The following is a 13018-nucleotide window of genomic DNA, read 5'->3' on the forward strand; positions in this document are numbered from 1 at the left end:
GAATTAAAGTCGTATCAAGGTAAAAATTGAGGACTAAATCATAAATTTTTAAAGTTTCAGCTTGGTTTTGGAACTTGTGGGAAATTCATGGATTTGAACATGAATTATCCCATTTTTATGGGTAAGTGAAAAATAAACCCCTTTCCCTTGGTGAAATCCCTAAAACCTAGAAATTTCCCAAAACTCTTCCCCTATTTATGAACCCTGATAACCCAAATCCCAAACCAAGCAATCCCATTGTCGCCCCTCTGGTCAGCCCCTCCAACTGGCGGTTGATTGCGCCGTCGGTGTCATCGGCCTTATCAACTACTGGCGGTCCAACCCGACCCTTAAAACGTCGTTTCGATTGTTTTTCATTGTGTTAAGATAATGAGGGAGAGATCGTTCGGTTGCCCTCCTCGTCGTCCCTGCTTCGGCCGATGCTGCAGGTCATTGCCACCTCTAGTTGTCCCGCCTCGTCAGCCCGACCAAAACCCACCCGTCTTGTCATCGAAACCCTGCTCTGTTTATCATGGAAGAGGGTTTAAAAGCTCAACGGAAAACCTAGGCACCTCTCAATTTTTTGAATTTTCCGGCTACCATGATCGTTCTCTTGCCTCACCGCCATCGCAGTTGCGCTCCCCAGACGATTCCGATCAGAACCCGACCGAGTTTGTCATCTAAAGCCCTCCAGTCGTTAATCGTCGATTTGGGAGGGGGTAAGTTTCAAATTTTTTAATTAGTTTAAGCTGTTTTTGGTTGATTTAATGGTTATTGTGGATTGTTTTGGAAGAGTAGTAGCTGTCAGAGTGCTCGGTCGCCAACCAAACCCCGTTTCATCATCTTTCCCCGCTCTGGTTTCTTCTAGAATTGGTCTAGCCGGTCTAAACGACCCGAATCGATTTGATATGACCCGAACTATTGACCGAGTCAGACCGCTGACTTTTACCTATCAGACCGTTAACTTTTACATATCAGACCATTGACTTTGATTGGTATAACCGTTGACTGAAAAAGTAATTTTTTAAAAAACCCTATTTTATATTTTTCGACATCCTGAGTTCGAATCCGAAGTTTGTTTTGCCAAATTCGCACCTGATAAGTCGTTTTTCAATGTTTTATCTTTATATTCAAGTTGGTTTCTAATTTAAGTTCAGTTTCTGATGTAAATTCATTTGCTATGTATCCAAGGAATTATTGGACATTGAATTAAAGTTCGAGGACGATCGAAAGGAGATTAAATGTTTGATCGGTGGAGCACAGAAGTTGAGGTAATACTTTACTACTTTTTTGTATGTTTTTCAGAACTCACTGATAAATGGTAAATGCATGAATGTAAATGATTGGTCCATTAGGTGTAGTTAATTATATTTGGACTCATACGAAAATTGAATTAAAGACGGATCACGTATAAGACTCTAACGGCTCGAAAAAGAAATTTGTAGACTGATCGGAAACAAATTTCAGTTCAATGATTTAATTAGTAATCAATCAATCTCAGAAAACGTAAATTCTTATTAATCTCGTTAAAGATTAAAATGTTGGAAATATTTGGATAAGAGATTACCAAAAATAACACTATGGGGTAAAATTACGAAAATTCCCTTATACTATAAAAGGACCAAGACATCCCCTAGTAGTGAAAATAACCTCCAGTGATCAAATGAACAAAATACTTTGAACTCTAAAGGAACTAGAATACTTTCAAGCCTAAGTTATCCGAAGTAATGCCACTGACAGAATTGAATGAAATGACGATAATATCCTTAAAGTGTAAAAAGGAATATGGATGACTATGATAATGGAGACGACCTGAGAACTTATATCATGATCCATTAGAATCTTGGAATCACCGATTAAACTCCTGATTTATTTGGAATGCCCTTAAAGTGTAATATGATTCGAAGCACGTCAAAGCCTTGGAATAACTAATACCTTCAGCTCTAAAATGAACAAATCAACATCGAATACAAAAATGACTATATTATATGACCAACTTGAACTGAATGGAAGTACGATATGTAATCGAATTTGCGAAAATGACCGAATTACTCAGAAAACTCCTAAGTGACCGGGATAAACTTGAATACTAATTAAATTAAGTAACTCGATGACCTAGAATTTAGTGAATATTATAAGTCTGAAAACATTGATGATCTTATATATTATACCATCCATAAGGGCTTTGAACCACGAATCTAGCACGTCGACATTGCCTGATATCGTTGCAATATATAAATGAAATAAAGACCATTGGAAAATATGTTCGTCTCCCTAAGGTCCATTTAGCGATGATTCCGAAGATGATCTTTTGACAATAATTGTTTGTATTAAAGAGTGAATACCCTGGAAATGCAACGAATTGACCAGTTGACAAGCATCAGTGTTGGGAGTTGTTCAGTTTGAGTTAACTCGATATTCGATAGATCAACACAAATCCTAAATACCCTAAATGTAACACCCCCAACTCGTATCCGACCCGGATCTGAGTCCGAGGTGTCATATTGACTTTTCAAATCTTCGTTCTTTACAAATCCACTAAAAATCTTAATTTCATCATTTGAGAAAAATGAATATTTTACAGAAATTAATACAATCAAATTGTTTTACAAACCAATCAGAGCATATTCAACTCAATCAATTAGTACATGCCAACTATATTCAAAATAATCAAATACATTTAATTCATCTATTTTCTGATCTGAAACTTTGTAAGGGAGATGCTGACCTGTCTTGCTTCTCTTAGCTTCTCATCTCGCTTCTGTAACCTACGTGTGAAACAATCACACGCTAAGTATATGACTTAGTGAGGCATTAACTTATAAAAGTAACATTAACTACTTAACCATGCATATACATATCATCTCATGCTGTCACATAATCATTATATATAATATAATGCACACATATACACATCACACATTATTTCAAACACTAATCTTATTCTATTATCCATATTATTATCATTTATATCCTTTAATCATACCTAACCTTTTTATCAACATATAACTCATTCAAACCATTCACACATCATCATATCAATCATATAATACAGTTCATATCACAAAAGTATATACTTCACAAGTATTATATTCATTGTTATCTCTTTGTTTAGCCCATGTACACTTTTGAGAACTTAAGGTTTTTGAGTACATTGAGGTTGTGCATTATTATGTTGTCACCACAGCTCGTATAATTGTCCCGGAGGACCTATCCAAAGGTCATACAGAACCTCGGCAACTGTCCATAGGTCCCGAAGAACCTAGGTAAACTCTCCATATGTTCCTTAGAACATAGGTATACTGTCCATATGTCCCAAAAGACATAGGTAATTCTGTCCATATGTTCCTTAGAACATAGGTAAACCCTCGAATCTTGGCATGCCAACTATACCTCTAGCTCTCTTTACACATAACATGGGCATTAGCATTATGTCATTTCACATATTCATATAATCATATAGTTCACTTTCACCTGTTTTCTTATTTCTTGTGATCATATAATCACATAACTTTGTATCATTTTTCACATATTCATATCACATTCATATGGTCACATAGTCACGTAGTTCACTTCCATACAATTCACATATATATGTGTTCATATCATATAATCACATGTTTCCTTTAACATACTTTATATCTTGTACTCATATAAGCATATCACTTATACTTTCCCTTGTATATATCTCAACTAACTTAATCTCAATTCACATGTAGTTTTCTAACTTATCCCTATTAAGATTATTCAACCTAAACAAAAAATCTTGTGTATCCTATAAGTAAATACTATCTATTCGGTCTCACCCTTCCATTTACTCATATAAGTTATTTCTATTAATTCAATTTTACATAACTCCTATGTTATAGTTTCCTTTGAGTATATAATTCTTTCCTAAATTAATTATCTTTCAATTTCTTATCATCTATTACATTCAAGTCTCCTCTTTAATATACTATTTTCATTTAGTCATATAACTTAATTATATTAATTCCTATAATTGATCACATATATCATTTAGCATGTGTAGTTATCTATCATATAACTTATTTGTATAGTTCAGTTCCTATAAACTTCTCATATGATTTCCTATATTCTTTATGCTATACTTTATATCACATAAAAACCTACATATTTTAATTCATACTTCCATTTATACAATTCCTTATATCTCTATTACCGTTTATCATGTCACACAGATTCCATACATTCACACAATCTCAATCATGTAACCTATATAACCACATATATCGTTTACACTCAATTCACTATTATACTAACCTGTATCCATATATATCATATAACAGATGCAATAAGCATTTACATATACATCATGTCAAACATATGCTCCTATTATGAGTTCATACATCCTATTATAGAAAATAGACTTATCGCAAGTTTTATTTCCATGAAACATCATATAATAACTAACATGCACTCACTTGATCACCAATAACACTACCAAGCTCTTGCTCTTTCTTGCGTATCTTACTCTGACAACCTATTCAAACTTTGCTTTCGATCGATATCTATACAATCATGTATTTATACTATCAGTATCCAATTGATATACTATAATCTATCATCTCTTAGATTGAAATAAAGATTTATTTCATTTCCCATTAAAGTGAATCAGTACATTCTATAGTGTATCGATGCATCCCTTAACATATGCATCGATGCACTATCCATGCATCGGTACACAATTTACATTCGATGTTTCCATTTTTAAGGGGTGCATCGATGCACTTCCTGTGCATCGATACACACTGAATAATTTCTGGAAATTTATCCTTGATGCATCAGTACATGATGAATGTGTACCGATGCACACTAGCCCAGAATTTTAATTTATGCACGAAAATTCACTCTTTTCAGCTTAATTGCTTCATATATCATCCTTTTCTTGTTCTTAACTTACATACTCATGCTTAAACTCATTTATTCTCATTTATCTCATCTTTATCCTCAAAATCCTATCTTCCAAAAGGAATTCAAGAATCATACCAAATTTTATATATGTTACAAATCCACTTTTAACACCTCATATCTCTTAATTCATTCATTGACAAGTCAAATCTACTCTCAATTTCCACTTATCAACTTTATTCCAAGTTTTCATTTAAAAACTTCTAATCTTTAATCTCTCTTAACCCCTTCATCTTATGGTTTTAAGACAAATTAAGCTTTCCTTAAGCTTAATTATCATTTCAAGAATTAAACCCAACTTCAAGTTGAAAGGAAACAATCACTTGACATAATCTTACCTTACCAATGGAGCCACGGGAAGAAATGAAGAAGAAAACCAAACATCTCTAGAGTCTTCTTATTTTTCTTATGCTCTCCACGTGTCTACTTCTTTTATAAGGGAAAATAAAAATCTTCATTGTCAAATAACCATTATACCCCTTATTCCATCAGTTATTTACTGAATAATCCAAAAAAAATATTTCAAATCTTTTGAAATCAGACTTCAAATTTTCAAAACTTCTATTTTAGTCACTTGCTCTAGTTTTGGGATGTTACACTAAATCTTATTTCTCCTTATTAGATCAAACTACTAAGAATTCTCCAAGAACCTAATTCCCTAAATGCCTATGATTTCCTAGATAATGGAATTACTTATGTCTTATCTGAAAACACAAGTAACTCTGATGCAAAGGATTCTGAATACTTTTCAATTACATAGTGCATCCGAAAAATATCTAAATACTCTTTGATCCTGATCAATAATGTTCTAAATAACCGATGATTCCATCATCTAATGAACTCTTTTGATAGTGATTCTAATTTCTGACATTCTATCGGTATACTGAAGATCTGTGTTTTCCTTCCCGATAAGATTATCAAGTACATTCGAATAATATCTGGAACATCTAGTGTGTTCCCTGATCACATGGATGTTTTCTCTAATTTTTGTTTTGATCTCTGCTCTATTTCTGATATATCTATTTACTGACTGAAATTATATTTATACGGGGTACTCTGAGACTCTGGTATGATTGAAGACTATGGCAGGTTCAGTCACTACTGATAATTCCTTGTATAGGTTTAGTACCGATTGATAATTCCTTATGGACCTAAAAAGATCCTTGGGTAGGCTCTGCGGCCCCGAGATCTTTCTTATGTAGGCCATGCAGCCCTGAGATTTCTCTTGGGTAGGCCCTGTGGCCCCGAGAACTTTCTTGGATAGGCTCTTAGGCCCCAAGGTGCTCCCTTAGGTTATACAGTTCTGGGGAACTGCAAATGGCGTTCGGTTGGAGGGTTTTACTATGGTTTTTGAAAAATACGTTTTAAACTGCTATTGTTTTAAAACATATTTGTATTTTTTACTATTTTGCGGGAACAAACTAGATACCCTGTTCTGATCTCATGAACTTAGTCCTCTAAACGTTTACTCTGAACTGAAAGCTTCCTGTCTTTTACTACCTGAAATATCAGTGGGAACCCCGCTCCTAACAAAAATCTGTAGATGTCTGAATCAATGCAACTATTGACGTTAGTTTAAAAGGATTAAACCAGTGCAACTATTGACGTTAGTAAGGGATTAAACCAGTGCAACTATTGACGTCAGTAAGGGAGCCCCATCGGCGTTGCTTGCGGAGTACGGTGCATGTGATTAGGGATCATGTAGATGATATTTTGTTTTTATATCTGAGTCTAGAATCTATTTTATTTTTAATATTATTAAATTTTACTTTTTGTATTTACAAATTATTTTATGATTTTACATATTTTAAATAAAAAAAATATTTTTCTGAAATTTTTAGTAGGTCGCTCCAGTGACCTTAATATGACACCTCATATCAGATCGGATCAATCTATCGGTATGGGTGTTACATCATTTAATTTCATTCGTTTTAAATCCGGAAAGAAGTTCTCTTTTTCTTACAATATTTCTTCTTTTTTTTTTATGAAAAAGAACATAAAAATGGAGTTCACCGAAGCTTATAAACACTCATGTCCTTGTTTTCACCGAATGCTCGTTACATTGTGGCCGCTGCCGATTACAATCTTGTGATTCGTGATACACTCTCCTTTAAGTAGGGCTGTAAAATCAGGTAATCGAACATGTTTCAATCGGATCTTGGTATGTCGGGTAAAATCGGGTACATGTTAACTCAGGTTGATTTGACACCAGATCCAGATCGGGTTCAGGTCAGGTCAAATCAATTCGGGTTATTTTCAGGCTGATTTGACACCAGATTCAGATCGGGTCATTTTCAATTTGGATCGATGTCAGTTCAGGTAAAAATAGTTCAGGTCCGAAGCAGATAAAGACCAGGTTAATTCAGGTTCGGGTGGGCTTCAGTCGGATCTCGTTCAGATCGGGTCACATCATTGATAGATAAAATTCAGGTCGGATGTTTATCGGATGCGAATTGAGTTCAGGTCGGGTTGTTTTTTATTTTTTGGATTAATTATTTTGTCATCTTTCATGATTGTTGAATTGCAAGTTGTAATTGTATATGGTTTTGAGTAAATTAAGAGAAAAATAAATATTTATGGATCAATTTTGTAAAAAATATAAATTTAATGACAAAATTGAAGAAATGTAAAATTACAAATAAAAACTTAAAATATAAATTAAACAACACACATAGGTAAGGGACTAACTCGAAATAAATTTAAAATGTGAGGTTTAAATTATTATAAAAATGACTAAATTAAACACATTTAAAAAATTATGGGCCAATTACAAAAATATAAATAAATAACAACTAACAATGGAATATGTAAATATAAATTTAATGACTAAATTGAATACATATAAAGGTGAAAGACTTAAAATTGAAATAAATTAAAAAACACAAAAGGATTAAATCGAAATAAATGCAAAATGTGAAGAAATAATGAAAAATATACTAACTTGCATTCATTTAAAAAATTAAAAAATATATATATATATATATATATAATATAAAATTATATATAAACTATATTTATATTATAAACTATATAATTATTATAAACTATATATATATAAATTATATTTATGTGAACTATATATATAAACTATGTATATAAAATATATATGTATAAACTATAAAAAGTATATAGTTTATAAAATATTATTTATATATATATATATATATATATATATATATATATATATATATATACTACTAGAAAAAACTTTTTTAATGACGCTCATTGCACGTCATCTATGGGTGCAGATGACACACAAATACTCATCATTGAAGCCACCAACATAAATCTCCGATGACACACAATTGTGCGTCATAAATCTATGACGCACATTTATGACACGCATTTATGACACACATTTATGACGCTCTTTTATAACGCGCATTGAGCATTATTGAAGCCACCATCATAAATGAAGATGACACACATTTGTGTATCATAAATTTATGACATACATGTATGACTTACATTGCATGTCATTGTAGAACACACCATTAAAAAGGATGACACATATTCATGTGTCGTGATTGTTTTTCGTAAATTATATATATATATATATTGTAGATTGACAAATAATCAAACTAAATCACATTTAATGCCTTATAATATTAAATATATATATATCATATTATATATAAGCAATCCATTTGTATACAATATATTCACATTAAGTTATAAAAATATTGTAATCATATGTCGATACAAAATATGTCATGACATCAAAGCCTTGAGCAGATAAAACATATAATGTGTCATGACATCAAAGCCTTGAGCAGAGAAAACAGATAATGTGTCATGACATAAAGTAGGTCAAATACATACATTATAAAGATTCAAAATGTGACGATGAGGTCGTTCATCTACACCCAACCAAAGGAACATCGGTCTAGAATTCTTTGAATTGTGTTTGCAACCAAACCAACAACTGGTCGAACCTTGCCCAACTCTTTCTCAACTGCTATCCTCCCACTTGTCTCCATCTACGTACAACCAAAAAAACAAACGCTTAGATACCCTACTAATTCGCAACCTGCAAATATTCAATAATTATTGCCCTAAACATCCGCTGTAAACCAAAAATAACAAAAATAAACAACCTTCTCTACACAGCGTGTGGTGTCCAAGATATGACAGAAATAAGCTAGTTTCTTGTAAAGCTCTGCTTCTATATACTACACATTTCATGGAAAAATAAATGTCAGTTTAAACATAAAGAGCTCGTTATGGGGCAAAAAATGTTTAAAGGATTGTCATGAAACATTTATCACAAGACGCCCATTATAACATGGATAGTTTGGACAAACCGTTCCTTTTTCAGAATCACCAATCTGTCGCAGGTTGACACTTTGTGTAGTATGTTTGCAAGTTTCATCGTCACACTGAAAGCAAAGTCAAACATGCCATCAGCTCTAATTACTGCTCAACTCGAGTTTTTTATGTTGTATATAAGAGATTTTGCAAAAGGTCTATTACCGTCATTAAGCCTTTGTAGTACATTGAAATAAACCCCTCCACTTGTCGTTTGACCTGACAGAGGACAAAGCACATCCTTTAGTTATCATGACTGTATATTGCATGCAATGTGTCATCTTCTAACATGTTAGGATGACTAGACAATCAATCAATCAATGTATGTCATGTTAGAGAAACATTCCAGTAAAAAAATCAACAAATACCTGGTTTGCTATCATTCCATGAGACATTCTACCCATGTCACCTTCGTCTGGACATTTGGGGCAGCACATCGTTTGCCAGAAATTGCTCGTAGATTCCTCTTGTTGCATTTTTTCTGGTTTCTTAACTACCACACAGATAGAGCTGAATACAGTAGGGCAGTTAAATGCGCCTGAACAACTTGGACATGACAATGTCATTGGCTCACATCCCTGATACCTGCGACACAAACCAATACATACATTATTTCATGGAAGAAGTACATCCATTGTCACTGTACTCAATTAGTTAATTTCAATGAGATTTTTTATATATGATATGGGATGATAAACAATAAGGTATTATGAAAATTCATCTATGAATGAATAATAAATACAATAGAATATAGCCAAAATTGACAGGATTAACAAAATATTAAAATATTCTTTAAAATTATGTAGAAAAAAGCAGAGTAGGAGTAAATAGTTACCTCTCCTCATCATCTACAGCAAACAAGAGAGCATTTCCAGTGTCATTGCTGACAGCCTCACTTAATTTACTTTGGAACTGGAAATAAAAAATCAGATAATATCATTGTCGAGCTGTCTGCAAGATGGAACATTGACGTCCTTAAAAATCAGGCTAGCATGTAGGGAATACCTTTGATGAGTCAAGTCCTAAGCAATTAGTCAATCGCCCTGGGCTTGTTCCTTGTATTGAAGCACATAATCGAGATACAACTGGATGGATATGCTGTGACAATTAATAATCAATGTCAATCATCCATCTCCCCTCATCTTTTTTCAACTTATCAGGATGTCTAGCTCGGTAAGCTATCCCGTTGAATTGCTTGAACTAGACCCCTGTCCAAGACAGAACAAAATGGGAAAAGGAAGGGAAATCAAATTGAGATGAAGTATAACGGAAGGGTCTGAATGCAACCAATACTCAAAGTTCATATATATTTCATAAAGAAATTGAAGCACAAACCTGTTCACAACAAATTATATATGGAATAGTATCACCAGCCGAGCATCCAGTAGAACAACTACTTTGCTTCATTCTGAGGGCCACCTATAAATTGGTTCAAGTAACATCCATCTAATGATTAGATACATGGTAGGGAAAATTATACAAGATTAGAGAGTAATAATGCATGAAAGACTAGTTATTGTTTGTTTAATTCACCTGAACATGAGGTTGGTTTTTGGCATCAGGGTATGCTTCAGGTGGTTTACTCAATGTCTTTATGATAATGTACTTCTCAAGTACTACTTGTCCATTCCTCATTTCCTCTTGGACCTGTTACAAGTAAACAAGTCAATTATATGATAGCAGTCTAAGTACACTTTAAATTACAAAGAAGTTCAGACGAATGATGAGTGTAATAAACCATAAGCAGTAGCACCTTGAAACCTTTTTATTGGCAAATGATTCCAATGACCTAAGGCTTTCAGTCAAGCACTAACCAAAAGAACAAAATAAAAATAGAACGAACGAATTATAAGTATCTACTAACCTTCATGAGAGAGTTATGTATTGATTCAACAACATCCTCACAAGACCTGTGAAATAAGACTCATTCTGACAAATGCTCAGTGACCAAGTACCGCAGAGATTGCCAACATGACATAAAAAATAACAGAACATAAAATTAAAAAATAAATAGAATATCACATACCCTCCTGAAGTCACCTAATTCCTTTGACAGTAAGCTCCAGTCACGACGAACCATATCAAGACCTTTCCGCTCAATAACCTATAACTAAAAGGTTATCTCTCAAATTCTTTTAGGAGTCAATGTGAATGAAAATGTATTTAAAAAATCAACAGTACCTCATATGGTATCCCATCCTTGAATTGCACATTCACAGTGACATACTTTTTCTTCTTCATAAGTAACATTCTCTTGTACAGTCCATCAAGGTCGATTTCTAGGCACCTATATTTCTTGTTCACCTTGAAATAAAGAGATAGAAAAGTCATTTTGTAGAAGGTAACAAAAGAAGAGTTTAAATTCAAAATGAAAAATGCATGGCACATTAATCTATACATTTGAAATGAGGAAATCAAAATTTTGAATGGCAGCAACAATTCCATAAAATTCTAAGGACTATAACAGAACAGCCTATACAGTAATAATTGATGGAGCTATTTATAGGTTTGAGGAATAAACCCTTGCAACAAATCTTATCAATGACATTCCTAGCAACATTCAATGTACTTGCATCACATTACAAGCACATCACAGAAACAAATCATATTCTCAGAGCCTCACCTCCTGGATGACTTTTCCTGTAATTGCTTTTGCTTTTGCAATGTCATCCAATCCACTATAAACCATAATAGAATCTGTATCACCATATATCACCTACCAATTACCAAAAATCCTATCTTCAGGAGTATAATTCATTAGCATAGACATGATATTGGCACTTCATGGAGTCTGAATATCAAAGCCTAGCCATAATAAACATACCTCCAAGTTTAAATTATTTGAACAAGATCAACAATACTTTGTAATAATAAGACTAATAAGGGTGCCTAATTGTTATGGGGAAAGAGCACCAATACGTAACCATAGGCTCAAAACAGGGTGTTGCAGAAGGTTAAACTTGCTTAACAATTCAGGTCCATGTCAATAGTAGAAATTCTATGATAAACAAAAATTATATTACATAATTAAAAAGATAGGATAAGAAAAAAAGAAAGGCAGCGATTATGCTAAATGATGCCAATTGCCGACCATGTAACCAGTTGATTGACATCCAGGCAATGAAAAGGAATTTTCCATGAAAAAGCAGTCAAAGAAAGAAACAATGCTTTTTTCATTGAATTGAAACAATGAGAATCATGAAAATGACAGCTACTTCGTGACTCTAATGAAAAAAAATCAACAGACCTGCGTCAAAAACTCAACTCAAATACAGATTTTTAGCATTACGAAGAAAGAATCAAACTTCGATTCCAAAGGGAACAATTATATAAACATTAATGTAGTAGAAGATAAGAAATGGAGATTGACCCATTATAAGATCCATTAAAACTGTCACAAACACAAGCAAAACCCATAAATCAGATCTCCATAAAAGAAATGAGAACAAAATTTCAGTTAAACCCCATAAATGTTCAAAAAAGAAAATGAATAAACCTTGGAAGGAAGAAAGGAAGGAAAGCTTAGTAGGATTCAATCAATAAAACGAATGAGCAAGTGTATGAGGGAAAAAGAGAAAAAGGGGGAAGCATATGCGTGCGTGAACTGATTATCGAGGAGGTCAGGGGAAGAACCGGGAAAGGATGAAAATAATGGGGAAAAAAATTAAAATACGACTTTTACAGATGACACACAATTAAAAGTATACTCCGTGTTTTTGAATTATGACTATTAAATATGACACACATTATTGTAAGTCATAAATCGTTCAGATTTTAAAAAACATGACATTTTTTATGACAC

General features: G+C 33.1%; 1 pseudogene; it reads right to left on the reverse strand.

The window, feature by feature from the left end:
* Positions 1 to 8741: 8741 nt before the first annotated feature.
* LOC120127543 lies at positions 8742 to 12355 on the reverse strand (annotated as a pseudogene).
* Positions 12356 to 13018: the final 663 nt, after the last annotated feature.

Source organism: Hibiscus syriacus, unplaced genomic scaffold, assembly GCF_006381635.1.
Source record: "Hibiscus syriacus cultivar Baekdansim isolate YM2019G1 unplaced genomic scaffold, ASM638163v2 tig00110469_pilon, whole genome shotgun sequence".
In the NCBI taxonomy this organism is placed as follows: Eukaryota; Viridiplantae; Streptophyta; class Magnoliopsida; order Malvales; family Malvaceae; genus Hibiscus; species Hibiscus syriacus.